The sequence below is a fragment of the Silene latifolia genome, chromosome 5 (assembly GCF_048544455.1).
Source record: "Silene latifolia isolate original U9 population chromosome 5, ASM4854445v1, whole genome shotgun sequence".
Classification (NCBI taxonomy): Eukaryota; Viridiplantae; Streptophyta; class Magnoliopsida; order Caryophyllales; family Caryophyllaceae; genus Silene; species Silene latifolia.
The window spans coordinates 27391660-27412602 of NC_133530.1; positions in this window are offsets into that span (position 1 = coordinate 27391660).

Genomic DNA, 20943 nt, shown 5'->3' on the forward strand with positions numbered 1-20943 from the left:
ATATCGTTTGTCTTTGGTAAGGATTAGTTAACTTGAGCGTGAATTGAGAATCTCTTATCCTCTTTCAGTGGTTGGCAGTAGTTTGAGAACTTTAGTTATAATAATGAAGGTTACGAGGACGTAACCATGTTTTTAGTTGGGTAGGATTGTAAAATCTTGATGCTTAATTTGCACTTGTTTGTAGATTATAGTTGACCAAGTAGATGTTTCGTGGTGGAGTACCTATGCAAATGAGTTCCATATGTTTTGTTCCTACTTCTGGTAGTTGGTTGATGTGTAAAAAGAGTGTAGTTAAACTACTGGTAATGAGTTATGAGTTGGCCTATGAGCAGAGTGATGATTTCGGGAGCTATGTTTACGGTCCAGTGCGACCATGGTTATTGAGTTACTTGAGTTTGAGATCGGAATTTAGATGGAAGATGACGGTGTTCTCAGATAATTATATAGTTGTCATATATCTGTGTTCGCATGCAGTTATTAGTTGTAGTTAATTGGGTTAAGTAAAGAAGAGCTAAAACTTCGGGACGAAGTTTATTTATAGGAGGGCAGAATGTAACATTCCGTATTTGTTATGTTAATTGAGGTGTCAAAAGTGTGTGTTAATCGAGTTAGAATTACGCGACGTCCGTAAGTACGATATGCAATACCCTTCTGAGGTTTGGGTAAGGGAGCGAACTTCGGGACGAAGTTCATTTTAAGGGGGGAAGACTGTAATACTCCGTATTTTTATATAATAAATTAAACGGATATTATTAAATGGATATTATTAAATATTATTTATTATACATTTTACAATATTAATTAAGTCGGGTAATTGTTGAGTCGATAATTACATTGTCGTCGTAAGTTAATTGAGACGGTTTTATATTGAATTCGAAAGGTGAGCTAAACCGGTGAGTGGCCCATTAATCAGCCCAATTACCAATTAAACCCTAAAGCCCATTTAGCCCTAATTACCCTAAACTAAACCTAATCAACCTAATTATACCCTACCCTCTACCCGCCTCCCTCCTACCTCTTTTCTTCAGATCCCATCTCGGCTTTCACACAAAACGAGAGAGAGAGAGAGTGCCTGGGTTGTTGACGGCGGAGCAGGGAAGGGGTAGGGATGATTGGCGACGACCTAGGGTGGCCGTGGTGGCCGTTGTGGTGGCAGAAAGATGGTAAGAGCAACTCACTTTCTCTGTTTTCGTTTAATGTCGGGTTTTTGGTGGGTTGTTTCGTGTCTTATAATGGCGTCTAGGGTAGTTGTTGGCGGGTGGTATTGGTAATGGGTGGTAAGGGGCGAGTGTATTGGTGGTGTTTAGGGTGGTTGTTGGTGGTGATAATGGCGGAAAAAGGCAGCAGCGACATGGGTGGTAGAAACGGGTTATTACACGGGTTTTCAGGGGAGTTTAGACAGGTGGGTTTTGGGTGGCACCACCGTGGACTAGGGGAGGTCGAAACGGTGGTCTTTGTGGTGTCTGTGTTCGTGGGTTGGCGGCGAGCTGAATGGTGGTGATAGAATAGTTAATGGTTGTTGGTTGTGGCGGTGGTCAGGGGAGAAAAGGAGGTGTTTGGGGATGCGCGGTGGTGAACCGGCCAGGTTAGCGACCCTGGTTCGACTACGGCGGCGATCGACCAGGGTGGGGTTGGTTGTTGATGGTGGGTTGAAGTGGGGGACTGGTCTGCGGTGGTTGACACGGTGGTGAGGTGGTGCGTGGTGGTGCGTGAGTGCGTGTGAAGGGGGGGGGTAGTGCGATGACGGGCTGTTTTGGTTTAGAAGCGGGTTTTTCATAATGTAATCGTTGTATTCGTAATGAGTCGTATTCATAATTAATTAATTTAATCCCCGTGTCATTAAATAATTTATTTAATTAATTCCCGAGTCGGTTAAATAATTCAAGTCGGGTTTTGAGTCGGGTTTGTTAAAAGAGAAAAGTTACTATATCGGGAAGGTTTCCATTTTAAGAAATTATACTTTAATAACTTCCTATTTTGGGAAGTGGGTCAAATATTAATCGGGTTATTTTAGTTAACAATTGGGCACAAGTTGGTGTCGGGATTATATTTCGGGAAAGCTTCTAGTTTGGGAAATTACTATATTTAGTAGTTAGTAATTATAATTATTATAATTGTTTTAGGTGACGGATTCGTGAAGGATCGATAGTCAAATTCATTGCTTTACTTTCTGGATCGCTTAATCGCTTAATTGGAATTTTTGGCACTTTGAGGTAGGGAAATACACTTGTCCTATTATCGTCATTGATCGAATTGTGTTGACTTGTTTCATGGTGGTTGAATTACGTTATCATTTATATTCGGGAAGGTGATTGATTGATTTGATCGTATTGAGTATGATATCACAACATCGGTAATCGGCATGACTTTATGATTTATCGGTTCGTGATTTATATACATATTGCATTGCATTAATTACTGTTGAGCATTTCATATGCATTGGAGTTGGAGGACGATGTGGTGGTGACGATGTTGAGATACGATGTGATGTTGTGATAAGGCCCAGCGGGTTCGCAGACTTGCCCTGGTGTCCTCAACGCGAGCCGGGCAGATCGGCTACGGTCGATATATATAGTCTAGGGGGGATCGGTATGGCTGGGTTGTCCGGGTTATGAGATATGAGGAATGAGATATGAGATACGAGTTGAGATGGAGATGGAGGTGACGGAGGATCATGCATATTATATTTTGTTGTCTAATTGTTTTCCCTACTCGGCCTTCGCGCCGACCCGTGTATTCGTGTATGCCCGTGATGATCCAATTATTGGGGAGCAGATTGATGGGTATCTCAGAGACTGATAGGAGCTGGCCGGGAAGAGAGCTTGGATGACGGACTTAGTGCCTAGCCCACCTTAGTCTTACTAGTAGTTTTATCAGACTTCATCTTTTGGTCATATTTTGGAGACTTTGTTTTAATTCCAGTTGTAATCTCACTATAAGCATTTAATAAAGTACTGTGTTTCTTTCCTTTGTTATCTACTGCCTCGGGTTTCCGAGATGGTTACACCGTCATTTATCTGAGGAGTCCTAGTTCAGGCCCTTAAATAAATGGGGGTGTTACATCCAGGCAGTCACAAGCGCGTTAGTAGAACGCCAGATTTTGAAGTCGGTGGCGGATTCAGAGGGTTTAGTGATTGACCCGTCGATGTAACCCATTTTGTCTTTAGCAAGGAGAGCAAGACGGAAAGCGCGAGCCCACTCATCATAATTATTTCCATTGAAGATGACATGGGTGATTTTTGTGCCTGGATTTTCAACTTGTAAAACCGAGATTGAAGACGAAGTTTGAGAAGAATCAGTAGAATTAGTCATGGTGAAGAGGCAGAGAAGTAGATGATCGTCTGTTTTGTTTTATTTTCAGAATAAGAATAACCTAGAAACTGATACCATATTATAATTTAGAGAATAGAAGATTGCATAGAGAACAATAGAGAATAATAGAATGTATTTTATTGATGTGTTTGTTTACAAAAGGATATGTACATATATATACTTGTGGGATGAAAGTATACAAGGAAATAGAATAATCTACAACAGCTATAAATCATGTAAATAAGGTAAATATACAAGGGGCTTATGTATGGCAAGGAGCCGTTGCAAAGGAGAAGGGAAGGGGATCGTATTACAACAATTTCCTCATATATCTAATAATCAAAACAAATTAGTTTCCACACCGAAAATCAGAACTTGAACAAAATAAAACATACTCCTCCCTATTTTGAAGATCCCGATACTCTTTCTCAAGTTCCTCCATCTCATCGTCTTTCGGTATCACAAATTCCCTACCCTCGCCATCCTCATCCCCGTCCTCGTCATTCCCATCATCCTCGTAACTACCATCATCGGCACCTAATTCCTCATCTTCTTCACTCACCTACGAAATTAAAAAACAATCAAAACATCAAATAACAACTCACTCAACCATCCAAAACTATCATAATTACAATAATAATTCCTAAAAATTAGTACCTCATTCAAAAACTCCTTCTCTTCTTCAGAACTCATCTCCCTATCGCTTTCGCTTCAGTACCATATCGCAATCCTGCTAATTGTAATTAAAATTAAAAAAAAAACCTAATTTATAGCAAACAAAAATTAATTAAAATCAAATAGAAAGTAGAATGATTACTAATTGGGGTTGAATTTACAAGATTCTTGCAAACTATTTTGACAATCGGTCACAAGTTCGAATCCCCTAAAATGTAATTCTCGCAAACTTTAATGATATGGTTGGTGCTGGGCTTCGCCCGAGCATATATGATTGCGAAGTATACCATTTACAACACTTTTTTATGGCATTTTTTAAAATTTGATTTAACATAAAATTTACGGATAAACTCTATGGCACCCTTGAAATTTACATCTATAAAATCTTATTAAAAGGCTAGCCTCAAAAGGCCACGCAGACAATGCCACGTAGAATAAGGAAAAACCACGTATGCATTTGCAATGCCACATCTTAATGCACGTGTCACTCTAATCTATAAAATTTTATTAAAAGTCCACTTGAAACACCTATTAAATGTCACGTAGACATCGACTAAAAGCCACCTAGCAATAAATTATTTTTTTAATCCACTCTTTTTTCCTTATTTAAAAAAAAAAAACCAAAATCGGATTAGTAATCCCTGTTCTTTTATTCCGCCCACATATGAATCAACTACATATACAATTTTCAAAATATCATCTTGCCCAATTTTTTTGCCAAAATGCCTTTTGATTGCCGGCGTTGAAATATATTTCTATCTATACAATATAGTTAAATGACTAGCTAAATCATTTATAAAATACCATTAAAAGACTAACTTGAGTAGTCTTTAATTGCCATGTGACAACTCTCAAAAACCTCCTAATATGCTATAATATTTCATGTCTAATTAAGTTCTAATAATAATAATAATAATAATAATAATAATAACACATTCAAGATGTTTTATTATGCATTTACTCCACTTTTGTTTTTCCTCTTCTCCCATTCGTAACCTAATTTCAATCTTTCATCTTACTCTTAAATTCTTAATCTTAATGAATGTTATAGCATTTTTTATTATATATATACTCCATCTCTGAAGTGAAATTACATATCTTTTGTGTATATATTGATATTGTTTTTTTTATGGTTTTTTTAATATTTCTATTAGTAAATTAAGTCTAACTTCTTTATTTTGTTGTGTTTTATAGGATTCAATGTCATGATCTTCATTGATGTGAACGTTTTATTGTTATGTTGTAAGTTACTACTTTCGCCTATTGTTTTATTTTTTCCATTTTTTTAATCTGTTTAACCCTTTAATTTTCATATATGTATAGTTTCTATTCTTACCAGCTTTGAGTTCAACATGACAAACAAAACCTTATATTTCACCTCATTCATAAATTTTTTAAAAAAATTAAAAATATAAGTTCCAAAAAAAAAAAAAAGTAAATTGATGCAAACCTTTTATCTCCCTCCCATAACTTTGGTTATCAATTTCCCCTATTTATTTAACTTTAACTTTATTATCTTCTTAATGTTGATCTTTTTGCTTTCCCCTCGCTATTATATAACAATAATCATAATTTTCATGTTATTCAAAAAATTAGTATGTAAAGTACAATATTATAAAAAGACAAGACTAAATATTTCACTAAGTCATCTCACTAAGTCATGTGTCATAAAAAGAATTCATTTTTTATTATCATGTGTCACATGCTTATTAGTAAAAAAAAATTAAAAAATATAAAGTCTCAAACATACAAAATAAATTAAAAAAAATTGATTCAAACTTTTTATCTCCCTCTCATAACTTTAGTCATCAATTTACCCTATTTATTTTACTTTATTACTTTTATTTAATGATGATCTTTTTGCTTTCCCCTCACCATTATATAACAATCAAAATTTTCATTTTATTCCAAAAATTGGTATGTAAAGTTTACATAGATAACTAGAATATTTTTTTTTACTTTTTTTTCTTTATTGTATATTGAATTAATTAGAATCTTATTTTTAATTATTTTTGTGTTTTCAAATTGCAGGAGGATGATACATACTCACATATCAAAACAACTGTTACCTTAAGCAACTTTTATTAGTTGAATATGCAACTCTTTTCACTATGAAGTTTCATGCGGTGGCCCTAAAACCCCATCTATAATCTATACAATCTAATTAAAGGGGTACTTAAAATGACAAATTTAATTAAATGTAACATGGAAATTTTAATGTGACGTGGATTATCAATTTATAGTTACATGACATTGATTTCATTCACTCATCTATAAGTAAATCTATACAATTTAATTAAATGGTACCTAAAATGACAAATTTTAATGTGACAAAAAAAATGTAAATGTAATAAACTTTTTAGTTTCCTCTCATCTTTATACCTATTAATAATTAATACATTCTACTAATTTAATATCTAACTTTTTTTCTTAAATGATGAATTTTTGGCTTCCCTCCTCATTTATACTACCTATACACATTGTCATATTTTTGTCTACGATTATCATCTCTTGTGTTATCACAATATCTCTATTTGTCTACCTTAAACACCTTTGAGATTTTATTTTGTCAGTCTAAACACTCTAATTCATTCAATCAATAAAGAGAACTTAAAATAACGCCTAAATATTTGTTGGAAGATAAACATTCACAGTCCATAATCTTTAAGTTGATTAAAACAATAAATTATTAACGATTCCGTGATTTTCACGGCTCCAAAACTAGTTTTTTCCTCAAATACCCTATTTTTCTCAAAATTGATTTTAACTGCTCATAAAATTGATTTTAACTGCTCATATCTCTTAGTTACGAGTTCATAATGGTGCAAATAAATGGAAACCCCCTGAAATAAGGGACTGAAAAACGATTTAAAAAAAACTCTGAAAGGAGACTTTTGTTGACTAAAAGATAGATATCCATACTATTGATTGAAAAATGAAACAGTATTGAGGCTTAACATCGACTGGTTACCGATTGAAGCCCCAAATATAATTGATAGAGGTTAGTATTTTTAGAGAGTTTTTTTTTTTTTTTTTTTTTGAGAGAGTTTTTTAGAGAAGCTTATATGTAAAATTTTTTATAGGGAAACCCATACGGGTTTACAATAGCCACAATATAACTCGGGAACAGGCCCGTCTAAGCCATGGTGCTCTATGTGTACTGGCACTGGGCCTCAAAATTTGGGGGCCCAAATCCTTACATTACTGTGATTGTTAAAAAAAAAAAAAAAAAAAAAAAAAAAAAAGAAACTTAAGCAATGAAATAATGACGCCACATATTCAATCATGTCTGACTATTCCAATTCTCAACCTCCTTCCCTAAATAATTAAATCTCCTTCCCAAAAAAATTAGATTTGCTCTTTAATTTCCAATAAACTTAGCCCAAATCAATTTTTAACAAATCTTTCCGTTTGAGTTTCGATTGCCTATAAAATTGCAGTTTCACACTTGATTTTCAAAGAGATTAAATAGGTAATACTCTTCTTAATTTTAATGAATTTCATACTCCATATTTTATGTATTCACGATTATAAACATTACACAACACAACTATAATTTGAACTATCGTGTGATGTAAAAAGGTTTTAGTATATGTATATAATTAGATTGGGTTACTTATTCTGTTTTGGATGATAATATCGATTTATTGCGAATCTTGTCGTTATTTTTCTTTTATATTATTAACTTATTTTTTATTTGTTTTCTGAATTGAAAATTTTCAATTCTGTTCTAAAATTTAATGCATTTGTAGCTATTTGGGGAAGGATAAAGAGTCGGAGATTGATTTTTATACTTCCGTTTTCATATGATCTCATTTTTTATACTTCGTATCACAGACGGTTGCGACGCAAGTTTTTGGAATTTGACCTCATTTTTTTTCTTGCACTGGGCCTCCACTTTTCTTGAGACGACCCTGCTCGGGAAAGGCGACCAGTAATGCACCCACTACTACAGATACAGCCTATAACAACGGGTAAAAACCGTTGTAAAAACAAAAAGCGGACGTTGTTAAAGCGGCCGTTGTAGAAGGTATTTACAACGGTTTGGTTATTTAAGGAAACCGTTGTCTAAAGTATTCACCACGGTTAAAAGCCGTTGTTGTTGACTGTTCACCGTTGTGGAAAGTGTTTCAAAAATTTGGAGGGAATAATATAACAACGGTTGTCGTATGTATAACCGTTGTTGTAACTTTCCCTCCAAAATTGTGAAGTCTTTTAACAACGGGTTTATGCTACATACCCGTTGTTGAAATTTTTAGTAACAACGGTTCTTAGTTTAATACCCGTTGTTGTAATTTTACCTCCAAAATTGTGAAGACTTTTAACAACGGTTCTTCGATTAAAACCTGTTGTTGAATATTATGCGCGGGTATTTGTGAAAGTCATTCACAACGGTGTTATTTTTATTAACCATTGTGAAAGGATTCACAACGGTTTTTTTTAGTAACCGTTTTTATTGCGAACTCCTAATTTTTTGAAAAATTAAATTTGTTTCATGCCATTCAAAAAACCTCGCATATATCAATGACACCATATACCAAAGACACAAAGATAAATCACAAATTGGGTTCATCAGAACTCAATAGATTCAATTCAACCACAACAGCAGCATCATATATATATATATATATATATATAGAGAAAGGATCATGTAAGTCCACCTATTTTGGTTGAGTCCATAAGTCCCAATCTAGACCTTTGGATCAAATAAATGAATGGCCAAGATTAGATCAAAATAAAGGGTCTAGATTAAAACACTCCAAAACCCTAGCTCTCTCATTTCACTGCCTCACAACACACTTTTCTCATTCTCTCTCTTCCTCCCACTTTCTCTCTCCCTCCGATCTTTCCCTCACAACACACCCTCCTCCTTCTCTACTACCATCCACGACAGCCACTACCCACCACCGACAACAACACCCCCGTCGCTCTCCCTCTTGCAGCCGCCTACCCCGCCACCATCCGTCCTCCTCCCCTTCTTTTTTCTCTTTTTTTCTTTCAGATCTCGAAAATTGAAATGATTGTTGATGTTGGTTGTTGATGGGTGAGTTGTTACCATTTTTTTTTTCAGTTTTTGTGTTATTTTAATGGTGGTGTCGTGGTGGGTGTCGTGGTGGGTTTCTGGTGGTTTTTTTTTTCTTTTTTTTTTTTACTGTTGACGTGGGGGATGGGGGCAGAAGATTGGGATGGTGGTTGGTTGTTGCCACCACGCCGCCTCCTCCTCTTCTCCTATCTTTTTTTTCCAGATTTAAAAAAAAGTTGTGGGTGTTGTTGGTTGTTGATGGGTGAATTTGGTGTGTCTTTTTGTTCGTTTTTTTTCTGTTTTTTTTATGGTGGTGCCGCGGTGGAGAATGGGTGGGGGATGGTGTTTGTGGTGCGTGATGCGTGGTGGTGTATAGCCGCCTCCCTCTCTTCCTTTTTTTTCTTTTTTTCCAGATCTGAGGGTGGTGGTGGTGGTGGTGGTCATGGTTGTATTAGCTTCTTGTCGGACTAAAGTTACACACTTAGCGGACTAAAGTTACACACTTGACGAACTAAAGTTACAAGCTATCAAACTAAATTTACAGCCTTATCATACTAAAGTTACAGTTGTATCGGACTACAATTACACTCGTATCGGACTAAAGTTACACTCTACTTTTACAATAGAAAAGTATATTAATTCAAATATTTACATTAAACTACTATACGACTAAAGTTACAACTTCAACGACTAAAGTTACGACTTCAAAGACTAAAGTTACACTCGGAAAAGTATATAAATTCAAATTTATACATAAAAATCACCACATGACTAAAGTTACATTTTTCACGGCTAAAATTACACCTCAAATGACTAAAATTACACTCATAAAAGTATATAAACTCAAAGTTTTACATACAAACCACCATATTACAAAAGTTATAACTCCGACGACTAAAATTACACTCCCAATGACTAAAGTTATATTCGTAAGACACTAAAGTTACATAGATTTTTGTTAAAATTACATAAATTTTAATTTACAAATTCAAATTTGTGTATATAAGTTAGCCTTAAAAGATAAGATACACTTACAAATCATTAAATGGCTAAAGTTACACTCATAAATCAGTAAAGTTACACTCAAAAATGATTGGCTAAGAATGGGACTTAGGGACTCAACCAAATTTGTGGACTTATCTGAACCTATCTCTATATATATATATATATATATATATATATATATATATATATATATATATATATATATATAATTACAAGGAGTTGAATTTACATGAACTAATCATTCTCTAACTTCAACAAAAAATTTACTAATAAGTTGATCTAAACTATGAGTATCATGCATTTCTATATTCTAAGACGTAGTTGCCCCACATGTCTCTTACCTCGTCTATATCTATACTTGAGTCGCTCAACTGTTGTGACGGGTTGATTGCATCTTTGCGGAAAAAACAAAGAGAAGACATTATGGTATATATAGCAGCAAGCAAGACAACATTAGCAACATCATGGTATATATAGCAGCAAGCAAGACAACATTAGCTCTAATTTAAAAAGAAGTAATAAACACATGTTTAAATTATTACTAACCTTTTCTGGAATAATGAGATATCTTCGCCTAATAATCTCCAACATGAACCGACAAGCGTAGTATCCACATTGTATGCTATCTGGCTGGCGAGGGGCCTATTATTACATAAAAAAAAACAGACGAGAGAAGGCTCACATCAGAATCTTGAACTTTAGGTATTGTATTAGTATTAAACACAGATTTTGCACTTAATGTTATTGTATTTGAGCACGTACCCCTGTTATCGTAATAAAATCAGGGCCAACATCAGAATCTTTCGTGGGTTGATCCTGCTCGTTTGCTCTTTTCTTCTCAAAGGCCCTTTTTTTAAAAAATAAAAAAGGAGGCAGGAACTAATTTTTTTAGGGGCAAAAATATGAAAGAGCTTTTTTCTATAAATAAAAATTGAAAATGTTATTATAAATAAATCAGTATTATAAACATACATATTAATCAAGCACTTAAAAGTCTCGCTTGGTTGATGATGTAAAGAGTCCAACCAGAAAACTTTATTCCTTATCGGCATGATGGCTGCTAGCACCCAATGAGTCCTACATCAAGAGACATCATCATTATTAACAAGTACATATATTAGTTATGAAAATGCAATTGTAGAGGGAAACGTAATATTAATTTGTTTATTACCCTTTTTCATTATAAGCGCCAAAAATCAGCTTCTTGGTTGTCGCCAATTGCTGAGCAATATAATCTACCCGGTCTTGGAACGAGAAATCCGCAATAAATAAAGATAAAATAAAGGGGCACAGGAATCCGTATTGATCAGATGGAATATTCTTCTCGGGGATCACTCTCAATTTCAATATCCTACATTATTACGGTATTAATTCCGGTATTTAAAACACTATCTAGTAGTCAGAATATTAGAATATGAAATTATTTATTAAGAAACTTACTTCATCCAAACAAATACGTGTTGGATATCAATCTGGTCTAGGCCAGCCCATACGGCTAGCATATCCCATGATAGAAGTGCTTGGCGCTCAACCCCAAGAATATCCTCCTCGAGCGGAATAACTATCAATTGCTCGGTTGCTATGCGATGGGCAGCCTCCTCATGCAGTTTCCTCATCGTCACTGTTCTTACATATCCCATGTAATCCTTCCCTTTATATTGTCTGTCGTTTAAACTCCTAACTTTCAATGATGAGGTAGTAGCGAGTAAGACTGGGGACTTAGGTTTATCGGGTCTTTTTGTCCCCTACACAAAATTACCATGCTTTTTATAAATACAGAAAAAATATAAATAAAGGGAGCGAGGTTTTTAAAAAAATGGAGAAGTTAATTAAATACCTCATCAAGTTGTTGTCTCGACGAGGTCGTTGGCATGTCTGTGGACTTAGGCTTATCCGCCAAAGCCGGGTTTTTTGTTCCCTACAAAAAAAAATAACATATAAATTTAACATATAAAAACATTCAACAATTAAAAATTTAACATATATATAAAGGTATTTCTTCTAACCCCAACTGCTTTCCGCACGAGGCGGAGACGTCCGAGCCAAGTAGATGTGAGTTTCAGGCCATTGGATGAAACTTCCAAGCGCATCTCCCAGAATGGTAATGTCGTCACGAATCGGGACAGCGGTTTGCAAGTTTTCATGGCCTGGTAAGACTGTAGTTATCTCTACTTTGGTATGATTCGGCAAAAGTTTTTCGCCATGAACTACGTTTTCATTGCTTTGCAGATTTGGTGTGCATTTCTACGAGACCCCGGCCAACACGCACATGTGGCTTTTCGGTTTTAGGGTCAGCAAGAATAACTGACCTCTTGTTTACGGCCTGAAGAATATACACATACATTATTATATGGGTATTTTGATAACTTATACCTTGAATAAGTCACTTTTTCAAATCTTATACCTAAGATAACTTTCTTTAAAATCTTATACCTAAAATAACATTTTCTTCCAAACTTTATACCAAATCTGAAAAAAAAGCCTTGAATTGACAAGTTTACTCTTACTAATTAAACATTGTTATCATTTGCCTCACCCATTAACACACATATCTACGATTACCACCACTAAAACCATCAAATTAGTAAGGACAAAATCGTTAATTTAGGGATTTTTATAAGATTTGGTATCAAGTTTGTAAGAAAATGTTATTTTAGGTATAAGATTTTAAAGAAAATTATTTTAGGTATAAGATTTGAAAAACTGATATATTCAAGGTATAAGTTATCAAATTACCCTTATTATATCTTTGCAAAAACGCTTCAGCATTCAAAAGATTTTGCAAAAACGCTTTCTGTCTCAGGCCGATTTTTGCACAAACTTCAGCATTCATATAAATTTAACTAATTAAACACTTCATGCATACCTTACTGAAAACAGGGAACTGACTTGAAGGGGATGTATGTTGTTTTCCATCAGCCGTCTTCTCAAGTTGCATCTCCTTTTCAGACCCATTATTTACCTAATAAAATTAACCAATGGCACCATGTCAGAAGTTATAGAATTAGAGCTGGCAGGGAACACACCCCCTGATCTTACCCAAAAAAAAAAAGAAAAGAAAAATAAGAAAGTATTAGGTACCTGATCGGCTTTAGTTGTTACAACTTCAAAAGCATTATTAGGTACCTGATCTTTCTGAATCTCGTTGACCAATACTTCCTTCTCATGTATTGCCAAGGTAGTAGCGGCCTCTTGACCAATCTGTTGTACCTTATTATTACCCCCTTTAGAAATGACATCCTCCATCATCTTCACTTCATCTTCGGAAAGCTTACCTCCAGCATTCAGCTTTAGTAGTACGGATGCCATTAATCAAGTCGCTTGCCAAGAATGTAATGTGTCGCAATTTTTATCCCAACAATAACATGTGAATTGAACTTAAATGAAAATAATAGAATAAATGTTACCATGTCAGCCTTCTCAGACTTAGTCTTCCTTTTCTTCTTTATCTGGGCAGTTTTCCCATAATATTTCGTTACTCCAACCTGTAACGGGACGCCCCTCAAACGACTTGGATGTTCGGGTCGGCCGATCGCTCTAGCAAGAACGTCATTACGACCACTGGGAGTGAATTTCCCTTCTTCTACCTCTTTCAATACGTTGTCCTATAATATATTAAATAAACTTCAAATTATATTTGTGACTAAATTAATAAAGTTAGTAATGAACTCGTCTTAATAAAATAATGCTTACTATGTTGGCCAACACTTCCTCATCATATTTGTCACGCGACCGGGATCCTTTAGGCGTGTGCCCTTCTTTATAAGTTACATGCCGATCCACCTCTTTCACTCCCTTTGCCACCTACACATTAACATGGTAACATTAACATGGTAACATTTATGCAAGTCCAAGTGTGATTAAAAAAATAAAGTCTCACAGGGGAATAATGCATGCTACTTACGAGGTTCTCTTCTATCTTTTTCAGAACCGCCTCGAGAACCATACCATTTCCCCTTCTTGCATGAAATGTTAGCACGATTTCTTCTGCTAACGGCCTTCAAATAATTATATAAAAGCGCAAGTAGATGAGATAATAAAAAGATTATATAAAGGACTCATTAATTAAAAAAATGATAGGTAAATCGTTAAAAGGCGAGGATATTTAACTGAAACTTCTCGGTAGTTCTCATCTTTTGAAAAGATCCCATTGTTCTGCTTGATGGTGGGACACTTGTTTTCCGGTGGGCTCTTACGCATCTCCCCCGTTGCCTTGTCCACATACAACCAATCCCTAGCAACGTCACACCTCCACTGCCTGTGGACATCCGCTGCCTTATGCATTAAATACGGATCATGGCTTTCATCGGGTATAATAAAGCCTTCCTTTACACGAGCCAAGTATAACTCCGCCAATTTTGGATTCAAATTTCTAAAATCATCTAAATGGATAGGCACAAACTGTCTTGTGCAAGTACCAATCCAACTGGAAAAAAGACCCGCATTTGGACCAGTAGGGAAACCCATCTCACTCCATGTTATTTTGAACGGCTGTTTAGCGGCTATAGCTGCAAGGACTCTCTGGCACTTCTAGCACCACTCTCACCAGGCTTATTATCACCAGGCTTATTATTCTTTTGACTTCTTTTACGTTTTTCACCCATGATAATCCTAAAACCCAAATATGAATGATATAGGAAATGAACAACTTAACAACGTACATGCAGAGTATTATCTAAAACCCTAAACCCTAATAGGAATGAAAATTTAAAACAACAGATTGAGCTTCTAAAATCCTAAACCCTAATAAGAGGAGTGAAGTAGATGATGCGGGATGATAAAGATAACAAAGAAGACGAAAAACAAACAGATGCATGAAAAAGAAACAAGATGATCGTCTTAAAACCCTAATGACGAAACACAAAATTAAAGTGAACATACCTGATGATGATGATGATAAAGAGAACAAGTAGGATGATAAGGGAAGGAAACGGAATCTGGGCGTCGGAAATTGGGCGACGGCCGACAACGAAAATGTAGAAAGCGAGGAAGAGAGAAAAATTAACTCAGGATACCAACGGTTGAACTAATGTTGTGTGTGTTTGTGTATGGCATACTGTATGGGTTTCTAAATTAGTTTTTTTATTAAGACAAACTATTGACAACGGGTGCTTAGAGAAGAACCGTTGTTATATGTTACTAACAACGGGTCAATAAAAGTCAACCGTTGTCAAAAGTTTATTACAACGGTTAAAATATACCCGTTGTAATATATTTTCACCAAATTTGCGCCAAAATGAAATATGTCAAAAAAATCATTGACAACGGGTAGAGGTACTACACCCGTTGTTGAAAGTATTAACAACGGGTAATTTAAATATAACCGTTGTTATTGTTGAACCTTTTTTTTTTTTTTTTTTAAAATTATGTAATTCCATTACGGTCCAAACTGTAACAATACATACTGTAATGTGTGAAGCACCATATATTATTCAAAGCAATTTCAACACCAGCATCCACATCTAATAATAAGATCAAGAAAATAAGACAACACCAAAGCATGCATGCATCTTTGCATATCTAAGCTACGGGATTTACCATGCCATGCAAATTTGGGAATTTTTATTTAACAATATAATGACCATTATTGATTTACCAATAAATTAAACCATCAAATTATTGGTCCGAAAATGACTCAAAATGTTGGTCGTCCATATCATCGTGTCCCGATGAACTATCTCGGGATCGGGGGCGTTTCTTGGATGTCGTAGTTTCTTCGTTAACCCAAATACCTTCACCATGGTCATCACGCATATAGATGCTTTCAGTGTCCTCATGATCAGTGTCAACATCGTCGAAATAAGATACAGTGGTAGACTGATCCATTCCCTCAAAAACGACATCCTGATCATCATCACCATTATCGGATGGACTACTCCTTCTACTCCTTATAGACAGTACAACAGACCACTTCTTATCCATAGGATCGGTGACATAGAACACTTGTTTAGCTTGGGATGCCATTATGAAAGGATCATCCTTATTATTGCCAACCTTACCCAGATTGACCAACGTAAATCCCATCTTATCCTTTCGGACACAATGGATGTTGTTATCAACCCAGTTACATCGAAACAAAGGCATTGTGAAATCAATGTAATAATCTAGTACCAATATTTCTTGAATAACACCATAATAAAGGCATTTTCCCCAAATAGGCTTTTTTATCTTTTGAAGTAGCAAAGTGCATTGCCTCAAATTCAGAACTCACACCACTATTTTGCATTGTGCTCAACTCATCTTGCTCGCGGGTGTAAAAAGTATATCCATTAATGGCAAAACTGTTGTAAAAGTGACCCTGGCATTTGGACCTAAACCAAGACGTAGTAACCTAGGAGAGATGTCATCACCGGTTTGATCAGATACTCGTAAGACAATATTCCTAAACCACTCTGGAAACGTCTTCGTATGCTCGTTCGCAATCCACTTCTCGGTCTTGTTTTGGTGATCGTATTTGAGCTCATCTTTGTGTTGTTGAATATAAGGTTGCACCTCATCTTCGTTGTTTAGCACATACATGTGTGCTAAATGCAACATTTCACGTGTCACAATTTTTTCAACCCGGCCCCTAATACCTTTTCCGGTCATCCAGTCACTATGACGATTCTTAGGAACGCCAATCAACTCCTCAGGGGAGAGATGAGCGTAACAATATGAAAGAGCTTCGTCTAAAATAGCGCGTTCAGCAATACAACCTTCCGGACGATACCGATTAGATGTATAGTCCTTGTAGACTTTCATCAATCTTTCAAAAGGATACTGGTATCTCAAGTACACGGGCCCAAGGTACAAAATCTCCCTAACCAAGTGAATGGTCAGATGAATCATGATAGTGAAGAAAGAGGGTGGAAAATACATTTCCAACTGACAAAGAGAGGTTACAACGAGGTCCTGCAATGAATCCGCGTCATCGGGATCGATGACTTTCTCGCATATGGACTGGAAGAAGAGACAGAATCTAATTATAGCATATCTTACCTTTTCAGGTAAAATGGAACGAATAGCCACAGGTAGTAATTGTTGCATCAAAGTGTGACAATCATGTGACTTTAACCCGGTGAGTTTTAGGTCTTGCATCGACACTAGGCTTTTGATGTTCGACGAATAACCATGTGGCACTTTAATTCCATTCAAGCATGCACAAAACTCTTTTCTCTCATTCCGTGAAAGGGTAAAAGCTGATGGCGGTAAAAATGTACGATTACCTCTCTTCTGTGGTGCCAACTCTAGCCTAATACCCATCATTTTCATATCTTCCCTAAAATGGCGTTATCCTTTGTTTTACCAGGAACATTCAGAAGGGTATTGATAATATTATCACGGACATTTTTCTCAATGTGCATGAAATCGAGGCAATGCGACCTCCAGTCGAGGCCAATATGGAAGTTTATAAAAAAATATGGATCTTTTCTTATACCCACGAGTAGACAATTTAGAGCCGCTCTTCTTCCCATAATCTATCTCAATATGCTTTACTTTCTGATAAACTTCATGCCCACTCAAAATTCTAGGAGGTTGACGAAGTTCTTGTCTTCCATTGAATGCTTTCTGCATCTTGCGATAATAATGCTCATGATACAAGAACCTCCTATTTCCCATATACACATACTTACGAGAAGACTTCAAGTATTCAGACTCGATATCCTCCCCACACAATGGACAAGCCTCTTTCCCATGAACTTTGTGCCCAGAAAGGTCGCCATAAGCCGGATAGTCAGTTATTGTACACAATAACATCGCTCTCAAATTGAAAGTTTCGTTCTTATATGCATCAAATACTTCTATCCCACTATCCCACAACAATTGCAAATCATCTAGAAGAGGTTCCAAATATACATCTATATCATTTCCAGGTTGTTTAGGGTCGGAAATTAACAACGACAACATCAAATACTTTCTTTTCATGCACACATATGGAGGTAAGTTATAAATAGCCAACACTACTGGCCAAGTACTATGTTGGCTACTCATGTTTCCGTATGGGTTCATTCCATCAGTGGACAGCGCTAGACGTAAGTTTCTAGGTTCATTGCCGAACTCGGGATACTTAGCGTCAAACGATTTCCATTGCTTACCATCTGCCGGATGTCTTAGCTTTCCATCATTTATTCTTCCTGTTTCATGCCAAGTTAACATTTTTGCATCATCGGGATTCGCATAAATCCTTATGACTCTTGGTATCAATGGAAAATACCACAACACCTTAGCCGGGATCCCTTCCTTATCCTTATAACGCCACTCCAAACATTTAGGGCAATTGGTTAAGTTTTGATATAATTTCCGATACAATATGCAATCATTTGGACATGCATGTATTTTCTCATATTTCATACCCACTCCTCTTATTAGTTTTTTCGCCTCATATGTCTTAACAGGTAGAACATTACCATCAGGAAGCAACTCCTTTATCAAGGCTAAGAAACTAGTGAAACACGTGTCACTCACCTCATTTGCTCCCTTGATATTATACAACTTCACCACAACCGACATTTTTGTGAACTTACAACCAGGATACAGAGGTGCTTCAGACTCACACAACTTCTCATACATGTTGTTAAGGTCATCCCAATTACTAGTGTCATCACCTACATCTTCAAAAGCAATGACTCATCATCATTCTCTTCATTATCTATAGACCCAACATTCAACTTCTCTACTTCCAACTCTTCCAACTCAAAAAACTCGGCAAACTCAGGATCATCAGTTAGCCTTTCGTGTACCTCAACATCATCTTCTTCAAAGTTATTCTCTTCCTCTAATGATTCCCCATGAAAAATCCAAAGTGTATAGGATCGACTAAATCTTCACTTTTCTAGGTGTATTTTAACGTCCAGAAAAGCCATATAGCTAATATTACCACATCTTTCACAAGGACATGCAATACTAGAAGAACCTTTCAAATTGTTCGAAACGAATTCATAAAATTCAGCTAAACCATCCTTGTAGGTGCGGTCACTCATATTTGCATCAATCATCCAAGTTCGAGTCATTATTCTACATTCGTAATAATAGGCAACTAATTCAGAAAATACAATAATAGGCAAACAAATAAATGAAATTCAGGAAAGCAATTAAGCTAAATTATCAACAAATTAGATAATAACCCAAAAAATCCTATATCTATAAGCGTTGCTAAGAAACATATATATACCTGATTGATAAACACGATGAGGGAGAGAAGACGTACGTGACAACAGTGACGGAGATGAAGACAGAGAGACGATCAGGGAGGAATGGAGGATGATATAGTAGCAGTATTAGCTTGTGTTTGTGTTTGTAGCGTATAGCAGAATAAAGCAATATGTTGTTCTTAAGATTTTCATAATATTAATAACAACGGTTATTGAGTCTACAACCGTTGTTAAAAGGTATTAAAAACGGGTTCTAATATAACTGTTGTGATTACTTTTCACTAATTTGGCGCCAAACCATTAACAACGGTTAAAATTTAACTGTTGTTATTAGTTTTTTCATTAACAACGGTTGTTTAAGTATGACCCGTTGTTAAAACCAATAACAACGGTTAACAACACATAACCGTTGTAATTAAGTTTGGTAAAATTCGCGGAATCAATTCTACAACGTGTTTTGATGATTTTCGTGAATAAGCGTTGTTAAAGGGCCGTTGTGGTTGCCTGTATTTGTAGTAGTGACCCCAAGTTCGGGCTGACGAGAATGAGCAAGTTCATGCGCTACTGAATTAGACTTCCTACTAGCAAAAGACTAAATAACGGAGTTAAATTTACTACATTATGATAAAATTTCAGCTATTATAAGATGGAATGATGTTTAGAGGAGCTTATATGTTTTTTTTAGTTACATTATACTCCCTCCTATTCATTTTAACTCTTCCCATTTCCTTTTTCATCTATTCATATAACTCTCCCCCTTTCCTTATTTAATAAAGTTTTATACTCCCTCCTATTCTCAATAAGTGTCACATTTGTCATTTCCGTCTATTCACATAACTGTCCCATTTGCCTTTTTTGGACATGAATAATGACGTTTCTACCCTTTGCTATTTTGTTTATTTACAACCCATACCATCCCTAACCCAACCTATTATTAAACTAACCGAGTCCACTAATTATCCCATTCCCTAATTAACCCAGCCTAATCCTAATACCTCCCGCCTTATATAGCTTCCCCTTCCCCCAGAAACCCAAAGTCTATCACATCCGCCTCACAAATCCTCTCATTCTCTCTCATCCGTCTCTCAAATCTTCTCATATTCTTCATCAAATATGTGAACGGATCTGATTCTTCATCGAAATTGCATCTCCTTTTTAATCTTCATCAAAAAAACGATCCGATTCTTCATCAAATATGTGAACGGTTTTAATTTCTTCATCAAAATGATCTGATTCTTCATCAAATACGTGAACTGTTTTAATTTCTTCATCAAATTTGCATGTCCTCTTTTAATCTTCATCAAAAAAATGATCTGATTCACAAAATTTTGTCTTCTCCTTTGATTAATTTCAAAAAAAATGGAAAAATTTAAACCTTTTTCTGGTGATTTTGATCTTCGTCGTATGGAGAAGATCTATGAAGCTTTCTATCTAAATGAGGGTGAGATGGAGATGGAAGATGAAGAAGTTGATGAAACTTCGTCTGATGTTGATGCATGTCGCTCAATCGTGCCTGTAACAATCGTGAATGAAGGGATTGAGCAGTGGTTGGAAAAGCATGAATATCTAAAGAATAGAATGCGGTTTATGGAAGAACTATGTAGAATCTGGCCTCAGTTTGGGGTTTTATTGGAATATGAGTATGAGGAGAAGGCGAAGGAACAATCATTTGATATTGCATGTAAAATTGATGATGCTTCTAATTCAGACCTTGAATTAGATCCGGAGGTTGTACGAAAAAATGCAGTTATTACTAGTTGGTTTATAAAGGATCTTTCTAATTATTGGCCTGGTTTT